Source organism: Carcharodon carcharias, chromosome 12 (genome assembly GCF_017639515.1).
Source record: "Carcharodon carcharias isolate sCarCar2 chromosome 12, sCarCar2.pri, whole genome shotgun sequence".
NCBI classification, from domain to species: Eukaryota; Metazoa; Chordata; class Chondrichthyes; order Lamniformes; family Lamnidae; genus Carcharodon; species Carcharodon carcharias.
Window position 1 is genome coordinate 50,064,279 of NC_054478.1, and position 22,042 is coordinate 50,086,320.

At 40.3% G+C, this 22,042-nt stretch overlaps 1 protein-coding gene across 4 annotated transcripts in view; it reads left to right on the forward strand.

The window, feature by feature from the left end:
* Positions 1 to 22,042, forward strand: part of LOC121284922 (nck-associated protein 5-like) — a 716,253-nt gene that overhangs the window by 43,739 nt on the left and 650,472 nt on the right. The window contains exon 1 of one of the 4 annotated variants that reach the window (XM_041200837.1): positions 19,775 to 19,820. The exons of the other annotated variants lie outside the window; for them this stretch is intronic. The gene's annotated coding sequence lies outside the window, so the exon portion shown is untranslated. Of the gene's footprint in view, positions 1 to 19,774; positions 19,821 to 22,042 lie in introns of those variants that run through there. 4 annotated transcript variants of the gene reach the window in all.

Here is a 22,042-nt window from a genome sequence, read left to right on the forward strand (position 1 = left end):
CCCTGGCTAAAATGCCACTCATGATCCCGATGGCTGCCCCACTGCAATTTAATGCTCAAGAGTAGAAGAAGGTCTCACCTTAGAGAGCTGCTGGGACTACAGAGCAGCTGACCATCCAATTGGCTGGTAACACTCTAAGGTGGCACTTCCTTCTGAGATAGGGCCGCAAGTCTCACCTTAAGGCAATCAAGGCAGCTATCAGAATCATGGATGGCCTTTGAGATGGACGCAGTGGCCACTGCTGGGACTACAGGCAGTTCCACAATGCCAAGGGATCCAGGTAAGTCCGAGGCTGGGAGCCTCAGTGAGAGCGCTGGGGGGCCTGGTTCAAGAGGCCAGTGGGGGGGTGGTGGTAGTAGAGAAGACTTGGCCAGGGGGTGCCTCTGATGGGCCCAGTGGGCCTGCAAAAGAAGTTCACACCCCTCGCCCAACAGCAGCCTGTGTAGCTAAAATGGCTAGGGTCCCCAATTGGCATGGACCTTATTGGGCAAAACACCATTAATTTGCCACCTAAGGGCTTCAATAGGCCCAAGGGTGGCTGGGCCTCCCGACGGCCCCCAGCCTCCTGTAAATGTTCAGACAGGAAGTAGGAGTATAAAATTGAGCCCATGGGGTCAGAAGTTCAATTCTGAGTCAAAAAGGGCACCAGGGTTGTAAACAGTCTGTCTCAGGTAGAACCTATTGCAAGAGGGAGAGAAAATCAGTAGCAAGGGTATGGCATTTGTGGCAGAGGTCAAAGGTTAGCAGGCAACCATTGTACTATGACAGTTACCACTACATAAACCAACATGAGTCATGTTCTGTTTCATCCTTTCATGCTCAAGAAGTATCTTTCATTTTACAGTTGCCCTCATGATTACAAAATAATTCAACAGCACTGGCAAATGTACTGAACTTTAGCATGGAAGCAATTTACCCTTCCAGAACTTCCAGCTTTGTCTCCTTATGACTCACAGCCCATGGCTTATCCTGTGTTCCCTTCTCAACTTCAATAATACTCATGGAAGTGTGTATCTCTGACCAGCGCCTGCTTTAAATGGTGTGGGTGACACAGATTGTAGTAATGCCATATCTGAAATGCTGGCTTCCCTTTCAGTTGTAGCTTCTGTGAATGAATCAGAAGGCATATTATGTGCCTGTAGGCTTTGCTATGCACATTGCATGTTCTTTATGGTATATATTTTCTTCCAGGGAACAAATGTTCTGAGGGGAAATGGTGACATAGTGATAATGTCACTGGACTAGTACCAGAGGGCCAGGTTAATGCTCTGGGTGTTCAAATTCCACCACAGTGGTATTCAATTAATAATTCCGGGATTGAAAACTAGTCTCACTGATAATCTTTTAAATGAAAACCAAATCAACAAAATTGGGATAAATCAGGCACAGTAGTCTCACTGATGGTGAGTCTAAGTCACATCAATTACAACTGCCTCCTTAATGGACTTAATTGTTGGTGGGTGCGCTTCTGACTGCTGCGCATGCCCACTGAGTAAAATATAGAGCGTGATGAAGTTGGAACGCTCATCCGCACAACCAAAATTCTGGCCATAAACTTCTTAGTGGGTTTGACAGAGTAGCTGCAGAGAGGCTGTTTTCCAAAGGTCAGTATGTTTGAGATTGATAAATTGTTAGGCACTAAGGGAATCAAGGTACATGGGATAGGACAAAGAAGTTGATGCAGATGTCCAGCGTTGATCTTGTTGAATGGCAAAGCATACTTGACGGGCCGTATGGCCTATTCCTGCTCCAATTGCTTATGTTTTTAAATGCTGTTTGGAACTTAATGGATCTAAGTATCAGTAATAGGCATCACATGTGATAGTCATTTCACAACAGATCAGAAGTATAACCTTTAGAGTTAGTGTTTTCCAGGTCTTTCATGGTCTTCCAGCCTATAATGATTATGATGGGCTCCTCATAGCAAGAAGTATGCTTTCCATATTTGGAATAATGTTCTAGACATTATTTTATGCTCATTATGTATCTACTTATATGGGTACAATTCAGCAGCATTATTGCACAGACATCCTGACTGGGACTTAAATTGCATTAGTTGTAATGGCATCCAATCTTGAAGAAAAAGTTATCCTGCAATTAAATTAATACACAGTTAGCTAAGCAGAAATTCATATTAAAGTAAAGTTTTTGACAAATATTCAATTCTTTACACTCTAGCAACTCAGTTTTACTCTAAGCAACCTGGTGGGAACACTGTCAATGGAACATAAATTCAGGTGAAGTGTAAAACAAGCATCCAACATGAACCGCCAAGCTCCATCGGGTGGTTTAAATTAAAATGGGCGCTTCAAGATCTTAAAAAATAAATTGCTTTTCCTCCACAGACAGTTTTAGAATGAATCGAATCTGATAAAAAAAAATACAGCGCAAGAGGCATAAATCTAACCAGGATCGCTTTGAAAGTAAATCGAGAATAGTATTTTTTTTTTCCCCACAAACTTGAGCTAAAGTGTAAGAATCTTATGTAAAAGAGAAACAGACACTATAAAGATGTGTATTTCAGGAATTTGGGATTCACCTGCAATTGGCTTGTCAAAACCACAAATATAGGACCTAAAAGAAATCTCAGTGTACTGATTTACTGAACCTCAAGATTTGGCATGCCTGTGCAAAACTCTATTGCATCATGCCCTGGCCTGCACCAAAAATAAAAGTTCCCAAGCCCAAAGGTGGGTGGAATCCAAAGAAACTGGTTTTGAAACGACTATTGCTTGCATTCATCTGTATCAAGTTCAACGAGAAGGGTGCAGGTATGTTGATATAGGCTATATGCACCAAAGTTAGTTTTGTCTTTGCCAGTTTTGTCTTTGTTGCTCCTCAGTTCTCCTGAAGGCATGACTGTTTGCTGGGTATGGTTCCATAGATCACTGCAGTATCTCATTCAAACAACGATTTCTTATTATGTGAGCCTAGACAGCGAGGCATGACAAAGTGTGTTTGTGCTTGCTCCTGATTTTACAGTCGTGGTGTAAACTGGGCAAAATTGTTTCACCTCTCAAAATACAAAAATGGCTCAAAGATTCAAATGGGGAGAATCAGACCATTGTGTAATTTCATATATTTAATTGGCAGAAAAACTAAGTTAAAGCCTTAATCCACAATTGCTCTAAGTTTGCAGTTGTGACTTTGCCATTGTTTCAGTCTCCACTCCAAATTCTGCTCCTTAGCTTACCGACTACATCTTCCTCCCTGGCAATTGTCTGAGACTAAAGCAGAGTGGTGTCATATTGACCCTGAGATGAGCTTCTGACCAAGCATTCACACCGTTGCTGTAACTTTGCTCAACTTCATTCCTGCGTCTGCTGATATGCTACTGAAACCCTCACTCGTACCCATGTTACTTCTTTACTTGACCACTCCAACACGCTCTTGGTTGGACTCCCACATTCTACCCTCCATTATGTTCATCCAAAACTCTGTTGGCTTTGTCTTAATTTGCTTATTTTCAAACCCCTTCATGGTCTTGTCTCCCTCTACCTTGCAATTCCCTCTAGCCCTACAACCCTCTGGGATATCTGTGCTCCTCTGATCCTGGTCTCTTGAGCATTCCGGATTTTTAATTACTCTACCATTGGTGCTGTGCTTTCAGCTGCCAAGGGCCTAAGCTTTGGAATTCCCTCCCTCAACTTCTCTTCCTCTCTACTTCTCCTTCCTCCTTTTAGAAACTCTAAAAATTACCTCTTTGACCAAGTTTTCGGTGGTTTGCTCTGATATCAACTTATGTGGCTCGGTGTCAAATTTTGTTTGATAATACTCCTGTGAAGCACTTTGGAATGTTTTATTATATTAAAAGTGTTATATAAATGCAAGTTATTCTTGTTGGTTAGACTGATTCTACAAATTTGTTCAATTGCTGAGGACAGGGAAGCAAGACAGACTCAGTTTAAAGAACCCCATGACTTATTTTCAATTGGGGTGAATACACCATGGCATCATATACATCATGGGGAATTTTGTGGCTTACAATGCCACACCCATGTAGCTGAAAAAAACATAGGGCAGAATCTTCTGTTCGGTGAATGGGGGGGCGGTGCCTGCTTGCCGACGCGTAAAATGATGCAGGGTGACGCCGGGCGTGTGTCTTGATGTCACCCCGCGTCATTTAGCTTTTTAGTTCAGTGGGCGCACAGCCGATTCGGCTGTGTGCCCGCCAAACTGTCAAAGGCCTATTAAGGCCATTAATAAAGTAATTAACATGACTAATGGACCTGCCCGGCCAACCTTAAGGTTGGGGGCAGGCCAGTAGCCCAGGCAGGAAAAAACACAAAACCTCATCCATGGGCGGGATGTTTCTCCCTCGTGGGGGAATCTGGAACTGGGGCGGGGGGAAGGGTGGAGCATATTTTCAGAATAAAGGGTCTTCCATTTAAGATGGAGTTAAGGAGGAATTTCTTCTTTCAGAGAGTCATGAATATATAGAATTCTCTACCCCAGAGAGTTTTTTGTGGGGGGAATCTTACAGGGCATTGTCTCCTCAAATGTTGCCTCACTCTACTTTTCTCCATCATATACTGCACCACCATTTCCTCCTCCTTTTTCCTTATAATTGCATACAAGCAAGTGCCTATTGGAATTCCCAAACCCGGTACTTAGAACTTCTTAGTGTGGGTGGGCGAAAATATTCCCAGTGACATCAGAGGCCCTCGAAGCTGTTACTGGCAAGTCCAGCTCATGGAAGAGTAATACTCTCTTTATACAGGTTGAAAATCCTTTATCCGTACATCCGAAAACCGAACATATTCAAAAACTAAATGCTTTTTTGAATAGCTAAGCAGTTAATTTGTACGTTAATAAAGCAATGTAATATATTACAGGTGTAATAAATGTTAACAGGCAAGTTAATAGGGTGTGTGAAGGCTGGAAAATGGAGAAACAACTTAGTATTTGTAGTTTATAGCCAGTCTAGGCATTGGCTATTATAATGTAAGTAGGTCTAGGCCTACCGAATATATGGTAGATTTGAAAACCTAAAATACCTGAATACTGAAATGCAATCAGGTTTCAGGTAAAAAATATTCAACCTATAGTTCTTTCAGGCTGCAGGCTCCAAAGTAAAACACTACTGCCAGTATCAGCTGCAACTGGAAACATATGTGCCTCTTTTATTTTCTTCTAAGTTGCACTTGATGCAGTGGGAGTCCATGTCTTCAATGTCCGGAGTCCAAATATTAATTTATGTTAATGAGTTCTTAGCAGCATTAGCGAGTACATAAATAAAGGCCTCAGATCAGATTGGGAACTATACCATAGCCATTATGGACAGATGCTTGGCAGAAACAAATCCTGCCTTGGTAACCTAAAGTACAAATAATTTGGAGTAATGATTCAGTGAAGAGACATTTAATATATGCAAATTATTTCCTTATGTGTGTCAGGATTTTAATTCTGCACAAAATCATTGAATTATAATTCGCAAAAATTGCCCCCTTTTTAAAGGAAGTGAGTATCCAAAATATTTTCCTAACTCCAAATCATGTTTCTGCTTCTTGAATCATTAACGTTTTAATGGCATAATAAGTATATTTTAAATGCATCATGCTGTACAATACAAAGGACTTGTTTCAAAATTAACATAAATGATATCGATTATTCAGTCAGCATTGTTCATAGTCATGTCACAGCAAACGGCGGTGATTAACATCTAGTGTCGTAAGCTGCTGGCACAGATAGAAAATATAAATCTGAAGTCACGCAAATAGCAATAATGAGCCTTGCCCATTGAATGATTTATTTATTCCACTCCTTTTTATTGTTCATATTGACAAAGCATTTTTCTGTGTTTTGTATGCTAGTATGAAAAGCTCAACACATCTACCGCAGCAAATTGTATCAGTGAATGAATGATGTGAAGTGATAGACATTCTTTTGTGAACTTAACTTGTACATAAGAATGTATCTTGGATCCAGGGTGATCCACATGTTGATATGAACTCCAATTTCTACTGCCCGATATTATGCATCAAAAGCTATTTCTGTGTTCTGTTGGCGAAGACTAAAGATATTTTATTAAAATTTTGGTGAAGGGGTTTTCTGTTTTTAAAATTTTTAAATACTAAGAAGATGAAATTTCCCCTAACTGTCCAGTTAAAATTGTTGTAGGACAAATTTCACCTGTTAAATATTGTTTTACTTAAGGATAACTTAAACCCAGTAGTAGTTTCACATTTGTGCCGCCTTTTAAGAACATAAAGTTGTCAGTTCCCCGACCAACAAATCGTTACAGGTATGTCAATAACATTTTCAGAAGTGTTGCAGTACAGAATGTCAAATTCCAACAGTGGTAATTTACTGGCATACCATAAATACTTTCAAAAGGTACACTAAAAAATTACTCTTTGCACTTTAGCATTCACCAACTGTAATAAGCTGCTGACCCTGTTACTGGAAGTGACGGGTTTGCTAGCAGGATTTTGTCAGAGCAGGAGTGGTAGTGACGGAGCAGTTTTTTAAAAAAAATTCTACAGATATGTCTGATTGGTTCCAAACTGAGTCCATTTATCAATTCTTCTTGGGATGTAGTAGGAAAACAGAGGCCATGGCAAAGATAATGCAGAACCAGGTCAACACTCAGATTATGTTCAGTGCAGTTACATTTCCTTTCCTATTTCCGGCTTCAAAAAGGGCACTGGCTGTCCATTAATCTATAAATAAATCAGTTCTGTAAGGAAATGTGACACATTCAGTGGACGGAACATTTTTAAAATCTTCAGATGAAGCAAGTTTCATGAATAAGTAATAGGCATCATTCAACAGTTCTAATTTGACTTTCCTGATGATTCTGGTAACAGAATGGAATATGCAGAAGGCTGATAAGAAAGTAAATGAGCTAATCCATTGCTAGAAGTGTGCAAGAAGGAAATAAGAAACTGTCAAATCGTCTGTCTCATTTTAGCAGTCTTGTGGTGAGTAATTAAAATTGTATTTTAAACACTGAACATAAACGACTTAGGTTTTGTTGTAGCTGAAAATGTAATGCACTCTAAAATAGTAAAGTAAACTGATCTAAATCTTTGAGTTACCCCTATCTTAAACCAATTTAGAAATTTATATTTTGACTTGCTAGGGGCAGCAGCAATAACCTTTTAATACATTGCTTTTCTGGTTTGGTTTCTTTGGTCAATTGGGTAGGTTTATCACTATAGACAACAGTTTAGTCACACTGACTAAAATATGCCCATATTAGATTGAAAAGTAGCACCAAAAGTGGAGAGAATTTGTTATTTTTGTCCATTGTTTTTAAACCAATTGATCCCCTACACTTTATTGTAGTAATTGAACTTAATTTGAATGTGATTTTTTTGGAAATGTAACAGAAAGCCAATTAATTAAATAGAATCTATAGATTCTTTGTGACATTGATGATATGATTCACCTGTCTTATTCCTGGTTCAAACTGAGAGGTTATCAGCAGTCTGGTTTGAAGCTGCTCTAAACTACTACCAGGTGATGAGAGTTAGTAACTCTTTCAAGTACAAACACGTTTCCATCTGTTCCTATTCAGATGAAGTTACATTGTTTCATAGTTTGCCATGGTGAGATTTGAACTCTTGATCTTGGGGTTACAAACCCAGTACCATAGCCACTTGGCTATTTAGGCCAAGCGCTGAGAGTTTGTACTTCCATTTAACATTGCACTTTGATTTGGAAGGCCAATTAACTACAGGATAAATTTGTAGTTTGACGATAATATAAAGGGTGTTATTATTTTTGTCTTCATCCATACAATCTTCCCATAAATAGATACTGCACCATTGAATCAGGAAGAATATGGAGGATAACGTATTTTTTAAAGAGATTGATTCTTAAACCTTTATCCAAATGGCCTTCCAGTTCTGAGGTGTGGAAAGTGTTTGTTCTCACCCACATCTCTGTTCTTTTCCTTCTATCATCAGCAACAGTTTTTGCTATTTTTTCTTCATACAGATATAAGTTCACCTAATCATTTTGCTTGGTGAGTTAGCAACTAGCTTAGTGTTAAATTTTTTGATGGAATGTTTTCTGCCATGTTTTAGACAGTCTTATTTAGTCTTCAGTGAGATTCCAGTTTTACTGATGCTGCAATTCAGATTGAATAATTCCTGTCTCTGCATTACCCATTCGCTAATCAAAGTCTTTTACAATTTGGCCAGAATTCCCCCTCCTCTTGCCTACTTTTGATTATAGTTAGATAGACATTGGTTCAGGTACCATGTTCAAATAACAAAATTCATCAAGTGGAACCTGTTCAATAAGTTTTCCCAGTTTTAGTTTTAGAACATCAAGTTAGAAGGAAGGTGATATATCAGTGTCATGACTGATCATGTGTATCCAACCTATACATTGCAGAAGGGGTCATTGAATAGAGATCAGAAATGGTACTGTGGTTGATTTTGCCTTTCTCTACACCAGGGGCTAAATTGAGAAGAATTAGCTGAGCAAGCAAACATGGGACTTTCTGTATGGTTTAGTTGCATGTTGCTGATTCACCCAGAGGGAAGGGCTTAATCAGATTTTTATCTTATTGACTCACCATCCTGATGCCAGCAGTTAGTTTTAAGACTTGTAGCACTTGGAGATTTTTTTTGTCTCTCAACAATGAGCAGAATGACCTTTCTTTTTTGTTGCCTATTGATGTTGTGCTATGTCAAGGAGGCCGAATTTTGACTCAATAACATGCAGATTCCATGGTTGATGACAATAGTCATTTTTTGGAGTAGAAAAAGAGTTTGCATATGGTGGGGCTGAGAATTCTCTAGAACAAAAGGAAATTGAGTGCATTAAAGAAAACGACCAACCGAAATATGTAGTTACTGGTAGAAGTGTGGATGATATCTTTTGAAGGTAGCACATAAACACACAAAAAATATAGAAAAAGGCTAGTTGAGTCACTGAGCCTGACTCATATTGTCATGTTGCAACTTAACACTACATCCCCCCTCCCCACCCGCCAGGGAGAGGCAGTAAAACAGAGAAAAAAGTCTGATATGATAAAGCTCCGGAAAATTCCTCCCTGAACCCCGAAGGCAACAAAACAAGTTCCACGAGACCAAACAAGATCATGGGAGAGGATTTTTAGTTTGGCGGGCGTGCACGATTGGCAGGCCCAGGAGTGGCCAGGGAAAGGACCGCCAACTGCAATCAACCCCTGACCGCGATTACATGCTGGCTGGCCAATCAACAACCAGCCAGCGTGAAACACACGCTGAAATGCTCAGCGCTGCCGGGGTGGGGGTGCACGCTGACATAAGCGCGGGCACGGGGGAGCGTGGAATGAAGGCAGGGAGCTGAAGAATTTAAAAGCAATCAATAAAGATTTTAAAATTCCAGAAAAACATGTCCATGCACCAGAATCATTCACCTGAACGTACAGATGATAAAAATTCTGTCCAAACATTTTTACTTTTCAAAATCTAATAGTGGAAACCTCATCCCGCCCTTGGATAAGATTTCATCAAAAGTCCACCTGGCAGATTCACCAATCCACCAACCATAAGGTTGGACGGACCATGAAAAATCAGGGACATTTGGAACTTTAATGGGCTTAGTTGCCCTCTTAATTGTCGGCGGGTGCACTTCCAACTTCCTTCCTGCCCACTGAATGAAATATTGCCCGACGTCATCATGCGCTATTTTACAATCGAATGGGTCAGGCATCCACCCGCACACTGACCTAAAAATTCTGCCCATGGAGTTAAACAAGATCCCATTTACTTTTTGCATGTTGTGATGTCAATCACCATTAAGGACTCATTAGCAACTTTTTTGAATGCCTACAATGTGTAACCCATAACTTGCTTTAAAGCCAATGACACCACCGCCAACCTCCTCCTGCCCTCGTGAAAAGAATAACTTGCTGCCTTATAATATGTGGACCCCTTATGTCCTTTGGTCCTTTCTAATCCAGCTGATTCAAGTAGTCCATCCACATGAACGGAAACTAATCCTTTAATTATTTTGAAGTCCTTAATCAAGTATCCTGCAGTCTGAAGTTTTCTCAAGGAAAATACTTAAGTACTTTCAGCTGGAGTTATTTGAAATGGTAACTAGTAAGATGGATAAGGGGTAACAAGTGGATATGGTGTGGTTGGATTTTCAAAACGAATTCTATAAAGTGCTGCAGTCGAAGATGTTGTTGCACAAGATTAGGGCTCGTGGGATTGGTTGTAATATATCAGTTTGACTTGAGGGTTAGTTAGCCAACAGAAAAGGGACAGTAAGAATAAACATGTCATTTTCTGATTGGAGGCTGTAACTAGCAGGGTACCACAAGCATCAATGCTTCAGTCCCAGCGATTTCTTATCTATATCAATGACAACTTTATGTTGTCAGCAAATTTAAATACATCTTAGCAGGAGAATAAGCTATGAGAAGGGTGCAAAGAGACTGCGAAAGGATTTAGACAGGTCAAGTGAGTGGGAAAGAACATGGCATTTGGAATGTATGTTATAACACCAAAATTGGTAAAGGCTGAGTTTTTGAAATCCTAGAGGGAAACTTGAACAACTGGCATAACCTATATTTTCAATTCGTATGTTTGAGATGCAGCTCTGCATTCAGGAATAAGACTACCGAGCTTCCAGAGGATTTTATATAAAACTAAATTAAATATTTATTAACTTAAAAACAAATTAAACATGTACACATGTCTACAAATTACTACCATAATAACTTATAAACTAATCCCCAAATTAATCACTCTTAGGTAAATTTCGACAAAGGCAACAGTAACGCATAGGGCAGAATTCTCCGGTCGGCGAGTGGGGTGAGTGGGTGGGGCCTGCTTGCTGACACATAAAATGACACACGGTGACATTGGGTGAGTGTCTCAACATCACCACGTGTCATTTGGATTTTCAGTTTGGCGGGCATGGAGCCGAGTTAGCTGCGCGCCCACCGAACTGCCAAAGGCCCATTAGGGCCATTTAAAACCTAATTAATTCAGGTTAATGAGCTTCTCGTCCAACCTTAATGTTGGCGAGCAGGTGAAGAGCCCAGGCGGCCTGTGCATTTTTCATGAAACCTCATCCATGGACGGGATGAGGTTTCATGAAGTGTTTTAAAGTCTAATAAAAATTTATATATTTATTCTTTGACATGTCCCAGCTCCTGTGATAGTGTCACACGAGGGGACATGTTTTAAAAGTGTTAAAAACCTTTATTTAAAACCTTAGCACTGAAGCAAATCTCCCTAAGGCCATAGGGCAGAATCTTCATCTCAGCGAGTTGGGGCGGGGCCCGCTCGCTGAGGCGTAAAATGACGCGTGGTGACGTAGGTCGTGCGTCATTCAGATTTTCAATTTGGCAGGCGCGCATCTGAGTCGGCTGTGCACCTGCCGAACTGTCAAAGGCCTATTAAGGCCAGTTAACTATCAATTAAAACATTAAACTGAGCTGCCCGTCCAACCTTACAGTTGGCGGGCAGGCGAAGAGCCCTGGCAGCCTTCGCATTTATCATGGAACCTCATCCACTGACAGGATGAGGTTCCATGAAGGCGTTTAAAGGTTTGAAAAATTTTTTAATGAAGTTCATAGACATGTCCCAGCTCATGTGACAGGACCTGTCCTAAAAAATTTTTTTTCCTTTATTAAAATTTTTTAAACTAAAACTAATCTCCCTGAGGCAGCTCTCTGCCCCCCCGTTCGCCAACAGGAAAATGCTACCCTCTGTTTATACCTAGCTATTCCTTTGAATGTAAATTTTCCATGGTATCCTAGGTTTTTAATGTCACATCTTCTAACAATAACATTTTCATCCCACTATTTTTATTAGTAATATAAAGACATTGCTTGGTGTCTCCCAGCAAGGTGCAAGATTTCACTCATTCTTCTGAATGGTTTATTTAAAAATGCAAATTGCACTTTACCTTTTAACTTCCTTACATTTATCTAATTAACATCTCAAAACTATTATGCACCAAAGCACCCAGACCAACTGTATTTAATCCAATTATGACACACACAGGCATCACTAAAATAGCCCCTGTGCCAACTTAATGCAACTCATGACAACCCATGACACTCTACCAACCACGCTTACACCCTCCATGCCAACTCACCCATTGATAAAAGCCCATTTAATTCTTTTAAGCCCCTTCAAGTACTTAATCCTTGTAAAAACAAACATTTGTATTTATAGCCCTACATCAAAGACATCTATGCCTTAATATCACATGACAACCAGCTATACTTTAATAGCCTCTTGCAGATGTCAAACTGTTAATTTACATGCCCCCCACTGTGATAATAACAGGTTGTGGAAGCAGTTAAGCATTAGCAGTACTATAATGACAACCCTCAGGCTTATGTCAACAAACTGATTTTTTTTTCAACTCAGAGTCATAGCAGGCTGCTTTTTTATCCAAGACTTAAAGGCCAGGGGATTTAAATACCTCGACAGCTTGACACTTCCACAAACTCTTTTCCACCAGAAATGGACCTCACACCAGAAAAAACGGTCTGTTTGTGCTCGGCACTGAATTCAAATGGCCCTCCTAGATGTGAATCACTCTCCTTTCCCCGACCAGTGAAAATAGGATCTGTCAAAAATGGGGGTGGACTTATGGAAATGGGGTCCTCATGCCATTTTGGATAAGGCATGGAGTCTCCAAGACTCTGCATAAATCTGGGCCAATGAGTTCAAAGAGGCCATTAGTGGAGTTAGGAGAGAAACTAGAGAAAGCAGATTCAGATTAGCTGTTCCATTTTAAATGCTCCTTCACTCAATCTGCACTGCTCAGGGAAGGTAAAAATCACAATGAAAGACTCCCCCAGAAACTGTCAGCACAGCCTGAATCACATTTATACATAAAAATAGGTACCCAACTAGTTGCTCAGCATTCAGACTATATCACTTTTGAATGCTGATTTCAAAATACTGCCTAAAATTATTGAGCCAGATTTTCACCAGCAAGGCAGGTAGATTGAATCAAGGGGCTGAGTTAGATTCTTGATTGACAAGAGAGTCAAAGGGTATCAGAGGTAGGTGAAATGTGGAGTTGAGGCTCATTATCTCATTGAATGGGCAGCAGTCTCAAGGGGCCAGATGGCCTATCTCATTTGTATGTTTGTACTTTTGAGAGGTGTGAAGTGCTTAGGTCCTTGTTTTTGATAATTTATAGGTCTGATTGATTGACACTTATATATGGTTGTTACAGAAACAGTTTAGCAGTTTTTTTTCAAAGGAAGTTATGATTGGCTGTTCTTTTTAAGCATTTCGACACGTACCATTGCTACAATAGGGTTAATTGGTTCTGTACAGAGTATATACAGAGCGAATGAGAATGGAGGGCATGAGGGGCCATTGGGGGTGGGTGGGAGGCATGCATTGTCATGGGGAGGGGGGGTTATGAGTAAGACCTTTCAAAGTTATCTTTCAAAAGGCTCCCGTATTTAGACTATGGTCCACGACATTTCTGAATGGCCGTGAACTATGAGTCCTTGAGAAACTGGCTATCCCACAATAGAGCTAGTTAGGTCATCGCACCAGTGAAAATTGGCACAGGGAAGGGGGGTGGGAATCCCAGAATCAGGACCCATCCACCATGTCTCCACAATTCCATGAAAATCCTGCCCATTACCTCCAGACCAGAGGCAATCTAGTCCATGCACAACAACCATTTTAATATGGGGTCACCTCCCAAGGGAGAATATAGGATGGCCATTCAATGTGTTGTGCCATTGTAATAATGGCAGCACACCTGTCCTGGTGCTGTCTCTGGAAAAGGACTTAAGAAACTGGAGCAGGAATAGGCCATTGGCTCCTCAAGCCCACACTGCCATTCAACCTTCCTGCCTGTCCCCCTTAACCCTTCACCACCTTGTAGGTGCGGATACAGAGAAAACATCTGATTTTCATGAATATTCCTTCTTGTGGTATTCAATGAGTTGACAACATATTCAGAAGCTGGATTTTCTCCCTGCATCTGCTATGTGTGTGAATGACCTGTCTCTGGATGAACCTTGGGGGGCCTCCTCACAGAGCTTTTGGCCACACCAGATTCCACAAGTTGTTTGGAGGGTGGGGCACACTATCAAAGTGCCCATCTCAGAATTGTAAATGACCTTTCTCTGAAATTTGGCATGGCAGTCTCTGGTCTTGGGTTAAGGTGTGTGGTTAAGTTTATATTGCATTGGGTCTGATGTAATGGATCCCACAGAGGGATGCAAACGTTTTTAGGACAAAATGACAGTGCACAGATTGCTGGGAATAATGCTCCTCTCCATGGTAACTGATGGCACTAGAGGAGTTGAAATGGCACCGATGAAGATCTATATAATGGGGAAAGAAGTTTCGCTGTGTGATGTGTAGAATTATTTGAAGCAAATTATTGTTAACCTTTTCATTAAAATGTGTTTCTTTTTGGCTGAGCTCCAAGGGAATAGTTAAATAAGCATGGTCTTCATGCGTGCATGGTGGGGAGATGAGTTGGTGGAGGGAGCAGGTAGGTTGGTCGAGAGGAGACCAAATTTCCCTTCTAACACCAAAGTAACATATTATTAAAGTTGACAATAAATTTCTTGACGTTAATTGCATGTAATTACTTTTGTTACTATGATTTTGCTTGATGTTTTCTTACTGACATGGCAATCCATTTTTCATTTAATAATATGTCACTGTGTTGTTTTTTGGGTATTCCAAATTGCTTTCTTTATTGCCTGGTTTGTAATGTGTTTGTAAACTGTCAGTTATGGTTTAATAACTTGGTAGAAAGTTTGAAGTGACTGACTTAATTGAATAGGTATGCTTGAACATATAATGTTACAACGACGATTATTGAAGTAAAACTTTGATCACAGATGTTTGTCTTAATTGATCACCAGGCAATGTTTTCTGCTTAATCTTGATTGTATATTGATTATATTACATACTAAAATCTGGGCTCATCCCAGTTGCTGCTTACAAATATATTTGGGTGAATTAAGCTTTGAGTTTGGACAATCCAAATTTTTCCCTTATCCTTCCGCCTGATATTCCTGTCTCAACATTGATTGGTAAGAGCCTTTGATAAGAGCACCTCGAAGAAGTAGGCCTTGGACCTTGCACCCAGCTGTCCCCTATTGTAGGATTTGCAATGAGCAGGCAGCAAAGCTACAAAAGGTAGCATTAAAATCTATATGCTGGAATCTTTTTGCTACTGTATTGAGACTAGCTGGAAGGGCCTCACAACTGGTAGCCAATGCTGCAGGCCTGTACCAGTGATTAGTTTTCCACTTCTTTTTCTAGGTACAAGATTCAGCCAAGGGTTCAGCATGCACCTGTGGTGCATTGGGCTTAGGGTAACGACCTCAATATGGAAATACAGGTGAGGTCAAACCAGTGGGAGAAAAATTCAAGTGCACTGAGCTTTGGCTCGGTGTGAGGAAGCGGGTGATGCAGGCAAAACATTAAAATTTTGGCAGAAAATACCGATTTTGTTTTAAAGGAACAGGTGCATCTGATTCAAGGCAAATTTATTAGGTTGCATACTTTGCAACACCATTTAATACAATTTAATGATCTCAATGGAATCGTCATTAATCTCTCATGGTAACCAAATATATCACTGACTAGATAATGAGACATGCTTTTTCTTCCTCCAGATTAAAATAAGGTTTTCAATTTGGGCAGTATTGTTTTAACAAAAAATTAATTTGTGCATCTAATCCCTTCTCTTACACGTCTTACTATACAATAACAACATATCTGGTTTTAGCTTGCATTAAAGTAATAAAACTGCCATCTGTTCGACTGAGAGAATGTGCCCAGATAGGGCATCAGTCCTTTTTCAATCAGAAAGGCTCTGATTATCTTTCTTTTGTGATCTGAATGTCAAATTGCTCTGTGTTGTCTCCCTTTTTCACATTGCAGTAATTACATGTGATAATCAAGTTGCTTTTCTTGTTTTATTTAGCGTGACAGCTATATTTCCAATATTTCAATTTCAATTAGAAGCTAAAACCAGATTGGGTTTTCTGATCTGTATAGACTATGTTCGGTTTCACCTTAAAATCAATGGAAATGGAAAGTGTACAGTGTCTATAATAGGTGGTGATGCGACCCCTTGGTTTCCTCCCCAAGCCGTGAAATCAAAAATGATCCTTGATGTATCTTAAGCGATGGAGACTTTGAACCATAAATTCTTCTGATGCATCTTCAGCTGTACAATTTGTGCATTATAATGAAAATTTCTGCTTCATTCAATATTTCTTGTTCTGGAATTAGGGAAATAGTTGCGAACAATGATGCATTATACAATTGACATGCCGATTTTAAATTACATGCAACTATCGATACTGTACCTTTAAAGGTGGTTACATATTCAGTGTTTATTGCAATTGGGAGAACTACTCCATGACTGATTAAGTGATAAATTAAATAGAAAATCAACTGCTTTTAACCAGAGCTGCAATAAATATTAATTCATTACCAATTTTTGGTTGGCATACTGATACACTACATTTCCAAGGTTGCTGCTTAATCCTTCTTGAAGCTCTTCATTTTTCTGTTATCTTCCCATGCAAATGCAATCTTATGAAAATGTTTAAAATGTAAATAAGAACATATGAATAATTGGAATGAAAAGAAGTTGTTTCGTCCAGAAATATGATTCAGTCCTCAGGCCTTATATTTGTTTGTTTCATATCTTTACATATACTTTTTTCTGTTTGGGAAATAGTCATCATTGACTGTCCCTTGATTCAAAGTTGACCTCTACTCAAGGTTGCAAGTTCCTGCCATGGGTCTTCATGCGACTAAACTGGTCGATTCACAACCCAGAGAGGTTTGGGCACATGGGGGATTATGTCCCACAAGGTAGTGGGATTGGAGTGCAGGATTTGCTTCCTTTTCATTTCTTCTCTGCCGCCATTCTGCCTCATTAATAAGGTGTTTGGACACAAAACATGATGCAGCTTGATGGACGAGTTGTCACCATTTTGAACAATTGGTAGCGTATTCCTCCCAGTCAATAATGTCAAAGCTGCTGCACTTCAAGGAGAGCTTCAGAGTGAGCTTGAATTATTTTCTTTGTCCTCCCTTGGAATGTTGGTCATTTGAGAGTTGAGTAACAGCAGCTTGCAGGGGAGCTGCTTTTTGGCCATCCAGACACAGTGTCCAGTCCATCGTGGTTGATATTGCAAGAGTTTTGCCTGAATGCTTGTGTGGCTTCAAGAAGGACACTAGTGTGTGTGCAATGGGCATCCCATTGAATTGGAGGATGCAACGGAGGCATTGCTGATGGAATTTCTCTAGAGATCTTCTGTGTCAATACACAGTCCAGGCCTCACTGTAGTACAGAAGTGTGAGGATGCCAACTTTTAAAAAATCTTTTGTGGGATGTGAGCGTCGCTGGCCAGGCCAGCATTTTTGTTGCCCATCATTAATTGTCCTTGAGTCTGCTGCTGACTGTCGAGACTATCAGCTAGCAATTGCACCATTTAGACCAAAAAGGCCCTTGTTATATTTCTAAGTTTTTTGTTGTGTTAGCTGTCCTTATAAAGAGATAAAGACAGACTACCATTGCCCTCACTATTTATGGCTAAGGAAGGTAAAATGTAATTGTTGAATTTATCAATATCAGCAAAGAGGAAGACAATGTACACCCTTCTTTATTGACAAATTCGTAGACAAGTGAAATTGTCAATCAACCATAATTCCACTTTTGCTCTACAAGATCATAATTTCTAACATACACAGCTTATCAATATATGGTAGTGTAATTGCTACTTTTATTACTTACATTGGCACCAATTTTTTCCTGATCTGGCATATATACAAATTTCTTTACTGTGCTCAGTTTATCTTTTTTTTAAAATAAATTCTTTACTTATTCATTCATGGAATGTGGGCATTGCTAGCATGCTACTCTGCCATTTATTGACCATCCCTAGTGGCCCTTGAAAAGGTGGTGATGAAGAGGATTGATATGACTGAATCCTATGCTTCGGTCAAAGCCAAGTGGCTAGTAATGCTTTATTCCTCTTATATATCTTTGTCAGACCATCTCAGAGTCAACCACATTGGTTTGGGTCTGGCACCACATATTGGCCAGATCAGATTAGAGCATCACGTTTCTTCCTAAAGGACTGTATTGCACTGTGCCATCACCAACTAGTTGGGTTTTTATGACAATTTGGCTTCTACAGACAAATTAATTATCATTTTCAGCATGGTCTGTACTTGAATCTTGAAATATCTGAGCTGTTCTAAAACAGTTGTTAAATATCAATAATTTTGAGGACAAAACTAAACATATTGATTTAGCAGAACAGATACTTGCCTCACATTGGATTTGTGATTATGCGCCTGAACACCAGTAAGACTAAGCATGATCGTAAACTACCATATAGTTTTATCAGTGCTATTTGAAATAATGGAAACAGCTTATTGTTACATAATTTTCCATCAATCAGTTTAGCGTAGACTAACAAACACAAACCTACTTGACATTTAATTCTATGTGGGTTATTTCATTCAATGTCATAATTAGGTCTATTTCATGCCACATATGTTACAAAGCATAGCTTATAGCCATAATAATAAAACTTCTCACACTGAGCCTTGAATACATGAATACACTTGGCTAGAACAGACAGGACCATTGATTGAATCCTGTTCAATTGTTTTTCAGCATTTCTACAAATTCTTTGTCACGTGTTTAGTTGACCTCCAAAAATACATCCATCTGTTATCTTTTAAATTCTTTATTTAATTTTTAGTTTTATTTCTGAATTTATTCAAAAGTTTGTTCATAGCAGTTCTTAATGGCCTGTTTCACTAAATGCTGGCAGGCCGATTAATAATGATATACATAACATATCTTGAGGTGATGGTGTACCAATGTATCACTGTCACCATACTACTGTTGTATCTCATAACTACATTTGTTGGTTTTGTTGCCTTTTTATAAATCTCTTCTGGTGTAGAAAGGTTTGTGTTGCTATTGCATTGGTGATTTTCTGAGTTTGTATTTTTGGTAGAAGTGGCACTCCGGAGGCAGGTGTAGAAGTTGGGGCAGTAGGGAAGAGAGAAATCAGGCTGTGCATTGGTCATAGGGAGGAAAGGAGCACTTGGGCGGTAACTTAAAACCTGATGATCTCAATCCTGAACTTCATTTTTTAAATTTTTTAAAGAAAATCATGCTTTGCTTTCTGATAATTCTAAGTTGTGCATGGTCAAAAATGAACATCAAGCTCAAACAGAATTACCTGTTTTTGTTTTGGATTTCCAGCATCCGCAGTTTTTTTGTTTTTATGAACATCAAGCTGCCTGTTATTAAAAAAGGACAGCTGATCATTTATGGTTCAGTGTAAGTTAGATTGAACATTAGTGGACAGCAAGGTCAGAATGTGTGATAAGAAGATTAGTAGAGAAAACTAATCGTAAGTTCTAAAACCATGTGCAAGGGGAGATTAAAATAGTAAGAAAAAGCAAAATCTTATGCAAGGATGAACTCAAGGATTTGGTATGGGAAATGCTTAAGGGAGGATATAAAGGGGAAGAAATGGCTATAAATCTCTGAAAATAGATAACCTCAGTACTGAGCTTGAAAGAATCACAGCTTTTTAGAAAATGAAATGATCTTCAACTAAAAATGTTGACAAATAAGGTAAAAGACAGAATATACTTCCACAGAAAGTTTGATTGTGAGATGCTTTTGAAGTAACTGAGTTAGTGGGTCAACAAAGTTGGAGGTCTGAAGGATGAGTAATGGGCTGCCAATGAAGATGAAAATTTTCTTTCCAATTTTGTTCAGACAGATTGCATAGCCTTGGGCCTAGAAGTTTACTGTCAGCCTACCAGTGGAAACTGGATACAGGGAGTGATCTCTTTACAGAACAGGTAGGCCTGATGCACATCTGATGTTGATCCTCAATTACACGAGACTGGCAAGTGGCACAAGCCCATTGGCTGATCCCAGGCTGTGCACTAGCAGCGAGTAATAGGGAAAGAATGCAAAGCTATTGGAGAGATGGGATTGTGAGGAAGAGGGGAGAAGCGATTGGGAAGGAGGAGGCTCCCTATGGTATTCATTACTGCAACGGACGCAGGTGGAGCACTCTCCGCTCCTCCCAGCTCCACATTTCAGCTAAGTATTTAACAAAGATAATCATTTTTCATGGTGGTCCCTTTAAGGCTGCTCATTAGGCCACTTGTAGACCATGGGCAGAATTTTGCCCTTGGATGGCTGGCAGGCCCCACCGGCTTGGTGGCAGGTGGCCAGCCGAACCCTGCCACTGAAAAGGGGTCTGCTGCCATTTTAAGTGGGCGGGCAATTAAGGCCCGCCCAGTGGCATCCCCAACAGGAAGTGCTATGCGCTTCCTGTTGTGGGGGGGGAGGGATTCCCCATCTGTTAAAGTGTGTTCTTTCGCACATGCGCGCGAAAAAGCGCACTTCTCCCTGAAACAAAGTGCTGTCTCAGGGAGACCAGTGACAGTCCGAAAAACTTTAAAAATACAAAAATTAAAAAATTATTAACATGTCCCCTTCATGTGACAATGTCACACGAGATGGGACATGTTAATAAAAAGCACACAAACTTTATAACTTTTTCACAAAACGGACATGAAACTTCATCCCGCCAGTGGATGAAGTTTCATGAATAATCTGGAACCCGCTGGGGCTCCTGGCCTGCCCGCCAGCCTTAAGGTTAGCCAAGCAGGTCTTTAATTACTTTAATTAGCCTGTCAATGGCCTTAATTTTCCGGTGACAGGTCAGCAGGCGGACAGCTGATTTCGCAGTCTGCCCGCCTTCCTAAAAATTTAGAGGGACCGGGATGACATCAGGGATTCCTCCCAACGTCATCCCGCGTCATTTTCCCCTCGGTGAGTGGGCCCCGCCCCCAAATCGCCGAGGGGAAAATCCTGGCCCTTATTTTCCTGAAAGGATCTGTCTCAGTGTCAACTGCATTCAGGTCAGACCAATTTTGTAATGAGGGCCTGAAACAAATGTTAGGCCCGAAATGTATATATTCAAAAGCTTAATTCAAGTTTCAGGTGCAGGCCCTGGGTGCCCCTTTTTCTGCCTTTATAAATATGCGAGGCAGGCTCTGTCTATTATGTAGGATGTTTAAGGGCAGAATTTTGCCCTTAGTGGGTGGGCTCGACAGGGACAGTTGGAAAGCCGACTGCCCCCCACGATTGGCACCACACCGCGATTTCACGCTGGTGGACCAATTTCAGAGCTGCCTCAAGGAGATGAAGAGATACAACAAAAAATAATAAAGAAAATAAAAATGCAATAAAACATTACCCCTCATGTGACTCTGTCGCTTGAGCACAGACATGTTATTAATTCAATTGGAAAGCTTTTTTTTAAATTTTATTTGCTTTTGGAAACCTCATCCCACCTGTGGATGAGGCTTCAAAAATGGAAAGGCCTCTTGGCCTTTTCACCTGCCCAACAACCATTAGATTGGACGGACAGCAGAAAATTTACCTTAATTGATTAGTTAAAGGCCTTAACAGGCCTTTTAATTGTCGGTAGGCATGCTGCTGACTCCAGTGCCGACCAAGCTATCACGTGACTGTGCGTTGACTTCGCGCATCATTTCACACTCGAGCGAGTCATACGCTTGCCCACCCATAGAGTGAAAATTTCTGCCCTAGGTGTCTGTTTCACCCCTGAAAATCAGCTATAAATGTCACTATTCAAGCTTCCGAAGACTTTAGTTAGTACCTTAGACGTAACTATACTTTGTGGTTTCTTTCCCATCATAAATAAATGAATAATCAGTAATTAAGGATAATTGGAATCAGTTTGAATGTAAAAATTTTACATTTCAATTCTCAAGGGTTAAACCCACCATTGCACAATGGTGCAATATGAACACAGTCCAATGAGCAATAACAGGGTGTGGTAGAACAGTTTAAACATCCAATTTTCCACACATGGGGCAGAATTTCCCCTCCAATTAAGGCCTGCCTAGTGTGACATATGCAGGGAAGCGCTATGCGCTCCCTGTGAGGGTGGGGGGGGGGGGGTGGAGGAGAATCCCAAAATCGGGAGTGCGCTCTTTTGCGCATGCGCATGGAGAGTGCACTCATCTCCCTGAGGCTAAGT